The sequence below is a fragment of the Cariama cristata genome, unplaced genomic scaffold, assembly GCF_000690535.1.
Source record: "Cariama cristata isolate BGI_N322 unplaced genomic scaffold, ASM69053v1 scaffold30935, whole genome shotgun sequence".
Taxonomy (NCBI): Eukaryota; Metazoa; Chordata; class Aves; order Cariamiformes; family Cariamidae; genus Cariama; species Cariama cristata.
This window is the reverse complement of record NW_009619722.1, coordinates 1-10,519: the sequence shown is the minus strand read 5'-3', so window position 1 is coordinate 10,519 and position 10,519 is coordinate 1. Positions and strand designations below refer to the sequence as shown.

General features: G+C 45.3%; 1 protein-coding gene across 1 annotated transcript in view; it reads left to right on the top strand.

Moving 5' to 3' along the window:
* Window positions 1–1,190, top strand: part of SOBP (sine oculis binding protein homolog (Drosophila)) — a 17,922-nt gene extending 16,732 nt beyond the window's left edge. Inside the window, exon 2 of the mRNA XM_009701360.1 lies at window positions 1–1,190. This exon is cut by the window's left edge and continues 226 nt beyond it. The gene's annotated coding sequence lies outside the window, so the exon portion shown is untranslated.
* Window positions 1,191–10,519: the final 9,329 nt, after the last annotated feature.

Below are 10,519 nucleotides of genomic sequence, written 5' to 3'. Positions count from 1 at the left end.
CCACCCCTCTTCTCCTCCAAGGAACGCTTTTTCCTCTTGGTTTCTTGCTGGGGGGGGATTTTTCACCCTGGTTTCAAAAACCACATGGACCAACATAGGTACTTTTCCCTCTCTGACTTCAAAGTTCAGATATTTGAGACTGGACAATGATACAGATTTTTTTTTTTTTTAAATTTTTTTTTTTCCTTTGAAAAACTGCTGTGGTTTTGCTGCTACACTAAGAATCGTGATTTGCATTGTATGGTTTTGGACCTATTCAAGTTTTGATGGGGGAAAGGGGTAATACTGGAGTAGCAACGCTTCAGAGTCATCTCTGTCCTACCCATGATGCACTTTTAAATGAAGAGTTAGAATATTTTATTGGCTAATATACTTTCCTTGTTATTTTTACAAAGGCCACCTTTATCCTTTCTAATGCCATATTTTCAGTGTTACACTTTTATGGCTTTTAATTTTTGATTTGACAGATGTAAGAAGCAGCATGAATAGTTTATACTGTGGTTTTTCAGAGACTGAATGCCAAGAGAACTCAGTAAATGTTTATTCTTCTCAGCTTTCTCTTTAAATTCCCCTAAATAGCACCCCATTTGGGAACAGAGCAAGAGTGTTGAACTAAAGACCAAAATTCCCTCAAGGTGTAAAATAATCTGAGGGGAATATTTGCTGGGCGTCACGAAAGACTTGGATGAAATTTCAACCCTGATGGTTTTCAGTGATCCAGGAAGGCAGTGAGACAATCTCTCCATATGCATAGCCCTTTCATGATAATTAGAATGGTATGGACAAACCAATGAAAACAAGGGTAAAGTGAGAAAGATCCCCCATGATTCTGTTTCACTGTTTGCTTTCTCCTGTCATGGTTAAGAGAAATGTGCAATTCGATCCTCAATCAGTGGGTGGAGGATAACAGGGTAGAATTTACTTGTGTGCACTTGTACAGTTGTAGCCAAGAGTCCAAAAGTACACTAGAGCATGTTATACTGGCACTGAATTGGTAAGAGAGTCGTGGAGTATCCCATTCTGACAAATACAAGAAAAAAAAAAAAAAGAAAAGGAAAAAAAAAACAACAAAAAACCCACAAAAAACCCCACAAAAAAAATCAAAAACAAAAAAAAAATTAAAAAAATTTCAGATCACCTTGTGATTCAGTGTAACTGTTTACTAACTCGAATAAAGCAATTGTTCACTCTCGAGTGGTCAGAGTACACCTTTTCTATAAGGCTGCTGCGAGGAAGTGAGGAGCGGTTTGCAGGAGCAGGCTCTGCCTGTGTCGGCGGTGATGGGAGCAGGGTAGCAGAGTCAGTTGACCCAGAGCCTTGTAGTGATGGTGCACTATGAGCACTATGTATATACTGTATTTCTATATTTTCCTTTGTACAGATTCACTTAAGTCAAGCTACTGTTTTACAGGTGCTCCTTATTTATTAGAGCTGTGAAAGCTTGGAAAACACACCGGGCGAGTAAGCTCGCTTTTTAAAAAAAAAAAAACAACAAAAAAAAACCAACAAAAAAAAAAAAGAGGGGGAAATCCAACAACTCCTGAGTCTAGGGAGAGAGCTCAAAGAGATGCTGATGAAACATCTTCAAGAGAGCAAGAATCTGAAGCACCCTCAGTGTGCTCTGCTTTCCTTTTGGGCTTGCAACGCTTTTCTCTCTCCCTGACTGGTGTCAGATTTATTAAAACAAAATAAATCTCCAAGAAAAAAAAAATGCACTTAAACGTGCTGTTGTTTCATTATTATTTTTTCCTTTTTGTGCATGTGGTTATTCATTCCTCTACCTGCCTGGTCACAGACCAAACAAAACTCGAGTTGAAGTCTTGGAAAAATATGTCTAAGTGTTGTTGAGGGCTGTATCTATGGCCCTTCCATTTTCCTGCCTCCCTTGCCACTTCTCAGTTTCTGCAGTGTTGAAGGCATGGGGGGAAAACCCCAGCAGTTAGCACGGTGCAGATCTTAGAGAAGAGCCCTGGACGGATGCACTGGCTGCAGCTTCATTCATTTCAAGGGGATCTCTGCAAGCGCAGTTTGCTCACGCTGCGTTTGGGGCTGCGTACGGAGCACGTTCTGCCTGCCTCTTGTAAGGATGGGGTTTTTCTATGCCTGAACTCCCCCTGAAATCAAACCTAGGGTCTTCAAAGCACCAAACTCCTTCCAAATGCCCCCAAAACTCCACAACGGCAACAGATTTGCAGGCCCTGAGCTATCTCGCACAATAGCGTTTGCTTCCTGGCTCTTGGCCAGCACAGCCAGCACTGCTGATGGAGGGGTTTGAAATGTCCAGTGAGCTCTGTAACTATTATTTGACTGATTTCATTAACCAGCCATGTAAGGCAAACGACGACAGCATAAGCGTGCCTGCTTGGAAGGGCACGTAGAGCAAAGCTTGTCTCCCTAGTAAACAGCTTGCTGCATCTCTATTTATTCATCTGAACTTGGCTGTAAAATGAAGGCCGTGTGTATTGATTTTGCTTTTGTCAGTGGTCCAGAATTGTTAGCACACATTTTCACTCTTCTGAAAAACAACAGACTCTTTAGAGAAATCTTTCTCTCTCGTGAACTGCTTTTTCCAGAAATGGAATCAGCTTGTCAAAAATCATCAGGACAGCAGAGGTAGAGAGAGCGAGTTAGGCTGGAGCTGGCTTCGCACATTTCTAATGATCGCAAACTTACCTTAGCTTTCCTGAAAATGTGCCCACCTTACACTTTCTTAACAACTTACCCCGAAATTCGGAATCTGAACAACTGCTTTGGACAGTTGAATCAGTTCATTGTTTGCTATTTTAAAAATATCGCCAGCTGCATATCTGGGGAGAAATATCCAAGTACACATAAACCTTCAGCAAAATGTAGACCAAATGGTATGATACATTATGCAAAAGAAACCTGCTTTATTTTTGAGGCCAAATCCATCCCCTGTACGATGCCAACAAAATGAATGGAATTACACAAAGGATGTAAGAAGGTCCTTCGCAATTAACAGGAACCCAGCAAAGGCTTGCAGAGCGGTGCTCGCTCGCTGCTGACATTATTTATTACACGCGAAGATCTAATAGGCAAGCCAAGCTCTTTCCTGGAGAACTCACCATCAAGGAGCCAGACAAAGAAAATCCTGATGCACTGGGAGATACAAGGGAAGGTTCCTGCGTGAAACAGCAATCACTCCAGCTCTTGCACACGTACAGTTTTGAGATGCAAAGACTGTCTCATAAGCAGAGAGAGGCAGCTTTGCCTCGGGTCTCTAAGCAGCCGGCCCTGCGTGCATCCCTTCGCGCTGCCAGGGCAGAGGGGAATTTGCTGTGATCAAGCTGCACGAATCCTTCTGCTGGCACTGAATTCTTGCTGTCAGCGAGAATTTTGCCCTTGCGATAAGAGAGGGTCTGCATGCTGCAAACACTCTGCATTCATTTCCTCCTGTGTTGCCTTAGATGATTTTGAGGGCTTTATTTTTTTCAGAACTACTACATGCATCAGGATTTGAGTGGTCCAGTTGCGTAAATAAGAAGGTCCCTCAAAAGGAAAAGGTTTTGTGCTTTTTCCATGCTAAATGATAGAAATAAATTTGCTTTGTTCAAGTAAGTGCTGCGCGCCAAATTTGCAAGGATGCTTATCCAAGTGACATATCCCATTCTGAGGTCCATATTTGGACACCCAAGTCAACACTTGGCCAAACACATGCACGAGGCATTTCAGTGCCATTTGGAGTGTCCATATATAGAACTGGATGCCCTAACTTCATTGCCTTTGTTTTAAAAATAGGCCTGGAATATGTAAAGGCATCATTTAATAACAACTATGACAAACATTCTATGCTCAAACTAAGAACGAATTTGCTGGTGCTGGTACAGGTTGATTCCCCTGGAATTGCTCTGGATTTACAGAGGTATAACTCAGAAAAGAAATGGCCCCTTAAGTTGCTTTGCCTTCCACTCCCACCCAAAGCTGCCTTGATGCTTGGGATCTGTGAGTTCGAGAAGGTGGTACGCGGGCAGTATCCACACACATGCGTGTAGCAGAGGGAGAGAAAGAAAGAGTCGGGAATTGAGTTGAACCTGCTTCGCATTGAGCATAACTGCTCAAATGTCTTGAAATGGGTAGAACAGCTTTACATAGGCTTGTACACATTTTACTTGTCATTTATGTGGTACAGGGCAAAGAAATGCAATGCTACCTTGAGCAACCCTAGGATATTTCCCACAAAGCATAGGATGCACCAGCAAAACACAGAAAGGTGTGAAAAATACAGATGAACAGCGGCTCCTGGCTGTTTTCTTCCAGCAATGGCGGGAGTGTGGCCCCTCTGAGGTGCGATAGATGCTGGCTGCAGCACCTCCAAGGGAGATGGGGTCTCTGATGCAGGGGTGCTCTCCAGCCTGTCATGTTGGCCAGTCAAGACCTTGTACTTGAACTTCTGTGATGCTGTGGGGAACTGACCTAGCCACGAGGCAAGAAAATAAGAGTAACGTAGGCCACTGACAGTCTCTTTTCTTGAAGATGTCCTCTGGTGTCTAAAACATCACCCATCTACTGGAGCAGGTGAGTGTCCCAGCCACTTCACCCACTGCTCTACTGAAATAGTTTTCCCATTTACAAATGATGGAAGTATCTAAAAGTTATGTGTCCCTACATCAAATGCCCAGGCACCTGGCTGTCACGGGAGAAGGGGCAGCCTCACCCGCACCTCCTACGTGGGGCTCCTTGGCATCCGGGCAGCCCACGCTGCAGGTGGGATGCTGCCCAAACCGGGAAGGAAACCTTGGTTATTATTAGCCGATAAGATAGCTGAGGACAGAGATCTGTTGCGATTCCCACCTCGCAGCAGGCCTGCTTTTTCTTTGAAGGGCCTTGCTGGACTTATTTAGTCAAAGAAAAAGGCTTCAGGAAGAAGTATTGCTTCCTTCTTTTCCAGAAAAACGTTGTGGTTAGGGGGCTTGCTGAGGGGCCAGGAGACTCAGCTGCACTCTCCTTCTTCAGTTGAAGGAATTGAGTCCACACAGGCCCACACAAAACAAGGTGTTGAGAGAGGCTCTCATCCTTTCCCGTGTCCCAGGCCAGGATCGATGAGATACAGTCTCTCCTGGGACATGAGCTATGCCAAGAAAGGCAGGAGAGGTGCTCTTTGCTCTTTGTGGAAGAGACGCGAATATGACATCCGCAGGACCGGGAAGAGAGAGCACAGCCCTTGAGTTAGCGGTTGAGGCTCTCTCCTAGAACAAGGACATCTGCTTCTGCTCCCAAAATGGCTTCAGAGTTGCTGCAGTAAATACTGACCCATTACAGAGTCCATCTATGAAGCAAGGGGAACCTTACCTCGGCTGGCTCTTGGTGTCCACCTCAGCGTCTTGCAGCCCTGCGGTCCCCCATGCTGCCAGGCAGGGCAGGGAGGGCAGGCGGCCAAAGGTGTCCCTGTGGCCGCAGCCCTGGGGGCATCGCCCAGTCTGCTTTAGCGCAGGGGAAAGTGCCAGGCTGGCAGGATTGCACCAGCAGGCCTGCTCCACATTTGCTGGGTGATGCTGGGCCTTCACATTAACCTGTCCTCTCCTTCTGGAGTACCTCAGGAGATGTGGGTTTCAATTCTTGCCAAGGGAGCTTGATTTATTGCCTCCCAATTGCTAGCGTGGTCTTTGCATGACAGGTATTATGTGAAACATAATGTTCGGGGACACACACACACATGACTCGGGGGCAGCTGGCTATTTAGCTCGCAGGTATCTTTCTAAGCTGAAGCACAGCTGGATGGTGGGGAAAGCCAGCTGCCGCCCGCCCGTGAGAGAGGTCCAGCGAGATGATTTACGGGCAGGGTCAGGTAGAGGCCCTGCCACAAACGGGTCAGAGAGGACGGGTGCCAGCCCACAGGCTTATTGTCGGTCAACATCCAGGGAATGGGTCAGGAAGGGGTAGGAGGGAGCGTGAGTCGAATTCCTTAATAACGTGAGTTATAAAATCATTTCCTGTGTTAGGGGTTAGGAAAGAGAGCGAAGGACCCGGAGATCTTCCAAACAGAAAACAGCTTTTGTTAAGGCTTTTGGCCTAAGGAGTTTGGGGGGGGTGGGGTGGGAAGGGAAAGTGCTGGCACATTTTTGGCTAGAAGCCTCAGACAACATATTTTTTTATTCTACTCTTTATTTTTCAAAATAAAATCATGGCAAGGCAGCAACAAAGAAGGGGGAAGAAGGTGAAATTAGGGGGAACTGTACCCAACTATTTCCCCCTTCCTTCTGTCCCTGCCATTAAACACACAAGGTCTCCTTTATTATATACAGTAGCGGGATTAAGCCAGCGGCCCAAAGGCTAGGAATGCAACGAGATACTTTTATACTTATTGATCCTTTTTTTTTTTTTTAGGGAGATTGTTTTCATGAAAGTTTAATTCACCTTTTTTAGCTTTTGAGTCTAACTGCCACACATTTTATCCCGCTTCTTTGTGAAATGCTAAATCCATCGGTAGGTTTTAGTTTTCCTGGTGTAACTTTTCAGAAACTGTATATCTGCATAGCAACCCCACTGCAGGCAGCTTATGTCACGGTATCACATGTCAGAAAGATGAAAAGAACTCCAAATCTGAGCTGCTCCACAAACTTATGTCTCCCATTCTCGGACGTATATCTTCTGTACTTAATATAAGTGTCAGGGAGGCAATTTCAAGGCCAGAGAGGTGCAAAGTTTTATCTTGGAGATGACCAAAAAAAAAAAAAAAGACACATGACCTCAGTTCAGCCTTGTGCGGACAATCAAATGAGAAACAAAGATTGTCTTTTTCCTCCTCTCCCCACTCCCCCCCGGCCCCCACCTCCCCGTGTCCCTGTTGTCTGCTTCCAACTGCAACTTGAGCCTGGATCCCGAGCCCGGTGTCCAGATTAGAGATTGTTGACTCAGATTTAGTGGTGAAATTTGAGCCGGGCCCTGTTGATGGCATAGCCTTGAAGGACCAGGTTTCCTTCAAGCCAAAAGAGAGATTACATGTCAGACGAGAGCCTGCCTTTTCTTTATCACAAACTTCCTGATCTCCCTCTGTTTTAATAGTGTGCGTCCCCTCCCCATGTGCCCACTTTCAATTCCTTCTATAGGGTGTCATAAATCAGGGAATTAGCAAGTGTGTAGCTGCCCTTTGCCACAGGCAGAGACAATGAGCTCGCTGTGTTTTTAACCAGTGGGTAGCACTTAACATAATCAATGGAGAGCTACGTGCAGAAAGGATGAAAAATTGGGTCTCGGTCTGACCACTTACAGGGTATTTCTCATCACCCAGGCAAACTGCTTTTATGAGAATATGACATGCCCTGGAAGCTTGCTCTCCATTTTGCAGGAGAGTCATTAAAAGAAATCATTACATGTTTTTTTTTGTTCCTTGGCACACACGCTGCTTTTCCTTGGCTTCTGATTTCATCCATCTTTCAGGCGCTTCGTGCCTTTAGTAATTTATGTGCAAGATTTTTCCAAACCTCCAAATGTTTTTCCATTTGGCAAACTGTGGAAGCCTCCACAGAATGTAACTGTAGAGTTTTCTTGTACTTCAAAACATGAGCCCTGTTAGCACAAAGATGCATCTAATACTTGTAATCCTGTACAGATAAGCTATAAATTCATATAAGACAATCAAAGACATCATCCCTTCTTGTGAGTCTTTACCAGCCTTGTTGCTGTAACCCATTACTTGATACACAAAAGGAGAATTTCTCTACGAGCATCCTTGTTTTCCTTAACTATAGTTTTTGGAAGCTTTACAGTACCATATGGAGAACTATTTTATTCTGCTGCTGGTAGCTTTCTCAATACCGGCTATAAATTAGATAATTTTCCTTGTGTCTGATAGCCACACGCTATCAGTCAGGCACATTTGCTCTCACAGGAAAATCTAGGAGAATTCGACAGAAAGCGATAACCTTCCCACCATAGAGAATTTAATGGAAAATTGTATTCCCTACTCTAAAATAAAATAATAATAAAAAAATACTGTGTTTTTCACCCTCCATTAAGTTCACGGGTTTGTAGACTGTTTTTTACAGAAGTCTCCTCACCTTGCTCCTGTTCAGCCCTGATTCTTCTGAGAGGGACATGTGTCAGCGGATACCCCGGCTGGGCTGGGTTCCCAAGGGGATCGGGCACTCGTATGCATTTTGGGGAGACTTGAGGAGGTGGCCTAAGAAGCAGCTAGGTTGCCATGAGTTGCCATCTGGGCTGCTGTGGCTTTCTTCAGGAATGCAAACCCAAGGGGAGATTCATTAAATGTTTTTTATAATGCAGTCCAGCGAGCGACATCCCCGAAATGGCAGGGTATGTAACCACGAGAAAAGAGATCTCTCTTCAGCCATCCATGCTCATGGGAAATCACAAGGCATTGAGGAACGCCAACAGTATCTTTGCTTGTATTTGTTTATTCTCAAAATCCCTAAGTAGTTTGCAAGGTTGCACTATAAAATACTTCAATTTATTGGAAGTCCCAACTGGACTAAGTTCCTGAACAAAAAGTCTGTTTTGCCAGCAGAAATGGGTCCAGATCAGAGCTAACGTATTATTTACACTGAGCTGTGCTCCATCGCTCCTTCTCGGCATGTACTGCCCTCCTTGCCCTGGAAATAAATGCTCAGTGAGACTATAGAATAACTGGCAGGATAAGTCCCTTTGACAGTTCTTCATCCAAACTCCTGCCTCTAAACCGAAGTTACATGGAAAGAACTATGCATGAGTCACCTAAGAAAGGCCAGATCTGTTGTCAGCTAGCGCAAATCTATCGATTCCTCCAGAATCAGTCCTGATCTACCCTGGCACAGGAGAGAGCTGAATCAGAGCAGTGGCAGGGGCTTGATTTTTAGAGAAATGAGGACAAATGCTGAGAGCTTTGACAGTCCAGTCCTACCTTCATTTCCATCCGTGTCAATTCAAAGTAACCAGAGGGAAGGGTCAGTGAAATTCTTCCAGCCAACACCGCTGTGATGGAGAAGAGAGTTAGTCTTTTATACGTCGTTCCTCAGCCGGCCAAACTGTGGTGACATTTCTCTGAGACATGCATGACATCCGTGTTAATAGCAGAAGACGTCATTGTGATCTGCGCTATTATGGCGAATTGATCGCTATTATATCACTTTAAAATAAACTATTCCCTGATTAATTCTAATTAAGGGTATTTTATCAGTGTAGGCGTGAGGCACATTTTCTTCTGATAATTTACTTCCTCTGAAGTGTCTCTAGATTTTTGTTTATCTTATTGGGTTGATATAATAATGCGCTCAATTGTCAATAGGCATTAAAAAATAATATCTAGCCGTCGAGGGAGAGAATGTGTGGGAAATGCCAAGGACGCCGGGGCACAAGCATGCGCTTTGCCTAGGCTATTAAGCTGCAGCATTTTACCATTTCCACAGCTCTTTTTTTTTCACCTAGTTTTTATTTTTGACTGGCTGAGCGTTCTTCCTGCTCTCTCAAACTCCTCCACATTGCATCCAGTTTGCTCTTCCAGAACTGATCGACTAGTACAGCAGGTCACCACCCCTGCTGAAATCAGCCAACAAGCCGACCATAACCCCAGCAGATGTTGGCGGTTTATGGGCCAAATGAGAGCCCCGCAGACCAGCGAAGTACCGGCACCACAGATGTGGAACCTGGCCACTCGACACGAGCAACACAAAGCCCCGTCCTGCCCAGCCGGGCTGGGACTTCCAGAGGAGCAGAAGGTCTGAGAGACTAATTAGCCTGCAGAGCCAACACGCTGGCCTACGCTCCATCATTTTGATGGGCGCAAAGTCCTTTAATGAAACGCTGCATGAGTGAAGTCAGATGAGGCCCCTCTGTAACTTCACCTCTGAGTCTGGCAATCACCTGAGTTCATAATGTCCCCGAAACGTGCCAGCCAGCTTCGCCAGGCTCTGCCACTCACCCCAGCTGGGCTGGGGACGGCCAACCAGCCTCATTACCACAGCCCAAACTGCTCCTGCGCTCTGAATGCGAAACGGGGAGCTATAAATGTGACACTATGGAGAAAAATCTTTTTTTTTTTTTTTTTTAATTACAGATGCTGCTGGTAAATAATGAGGAAAAGAAAGACCAGCAGCTCTCAGCGGGGCATCGGAGAGGCTGCGGATGGCCCAGCCAATCCTCAACCGGGCTCTTTTGTTCAAAGCACATGTTATTTCTTTGCTGAAAAAGCCATGAACAAGACGGACACAAATATTCCTTGTGGTTAACGATCGCTCTTGAAATCTCTGCTTCCAGGACGCCTTGCAGTATGGATTGCCGCTGGAGCATCGGGAAGACGGTAGTTCCACGAAAAGCTAGGGAAAACAACCAGCCTTTTGAACACACCACCAGGCAGAGCGGCTTCAAACCCGTGCCCGTGTCGGTGCCAGTACAACACGCATTTTTTCCCATGTGCCATTTCTGATGCTGAATAATTTCAGACGAAATCGAGCCTTTTAGTGTGACGGTGTTGGGACTGAGGGGGAGGGCAGCAGCAGGGGTGCTTTTTGAGGATTTTCTGCAGAGCATGCTTTCGTCTAGGAGGGACGAGGCCATACCCCGACCC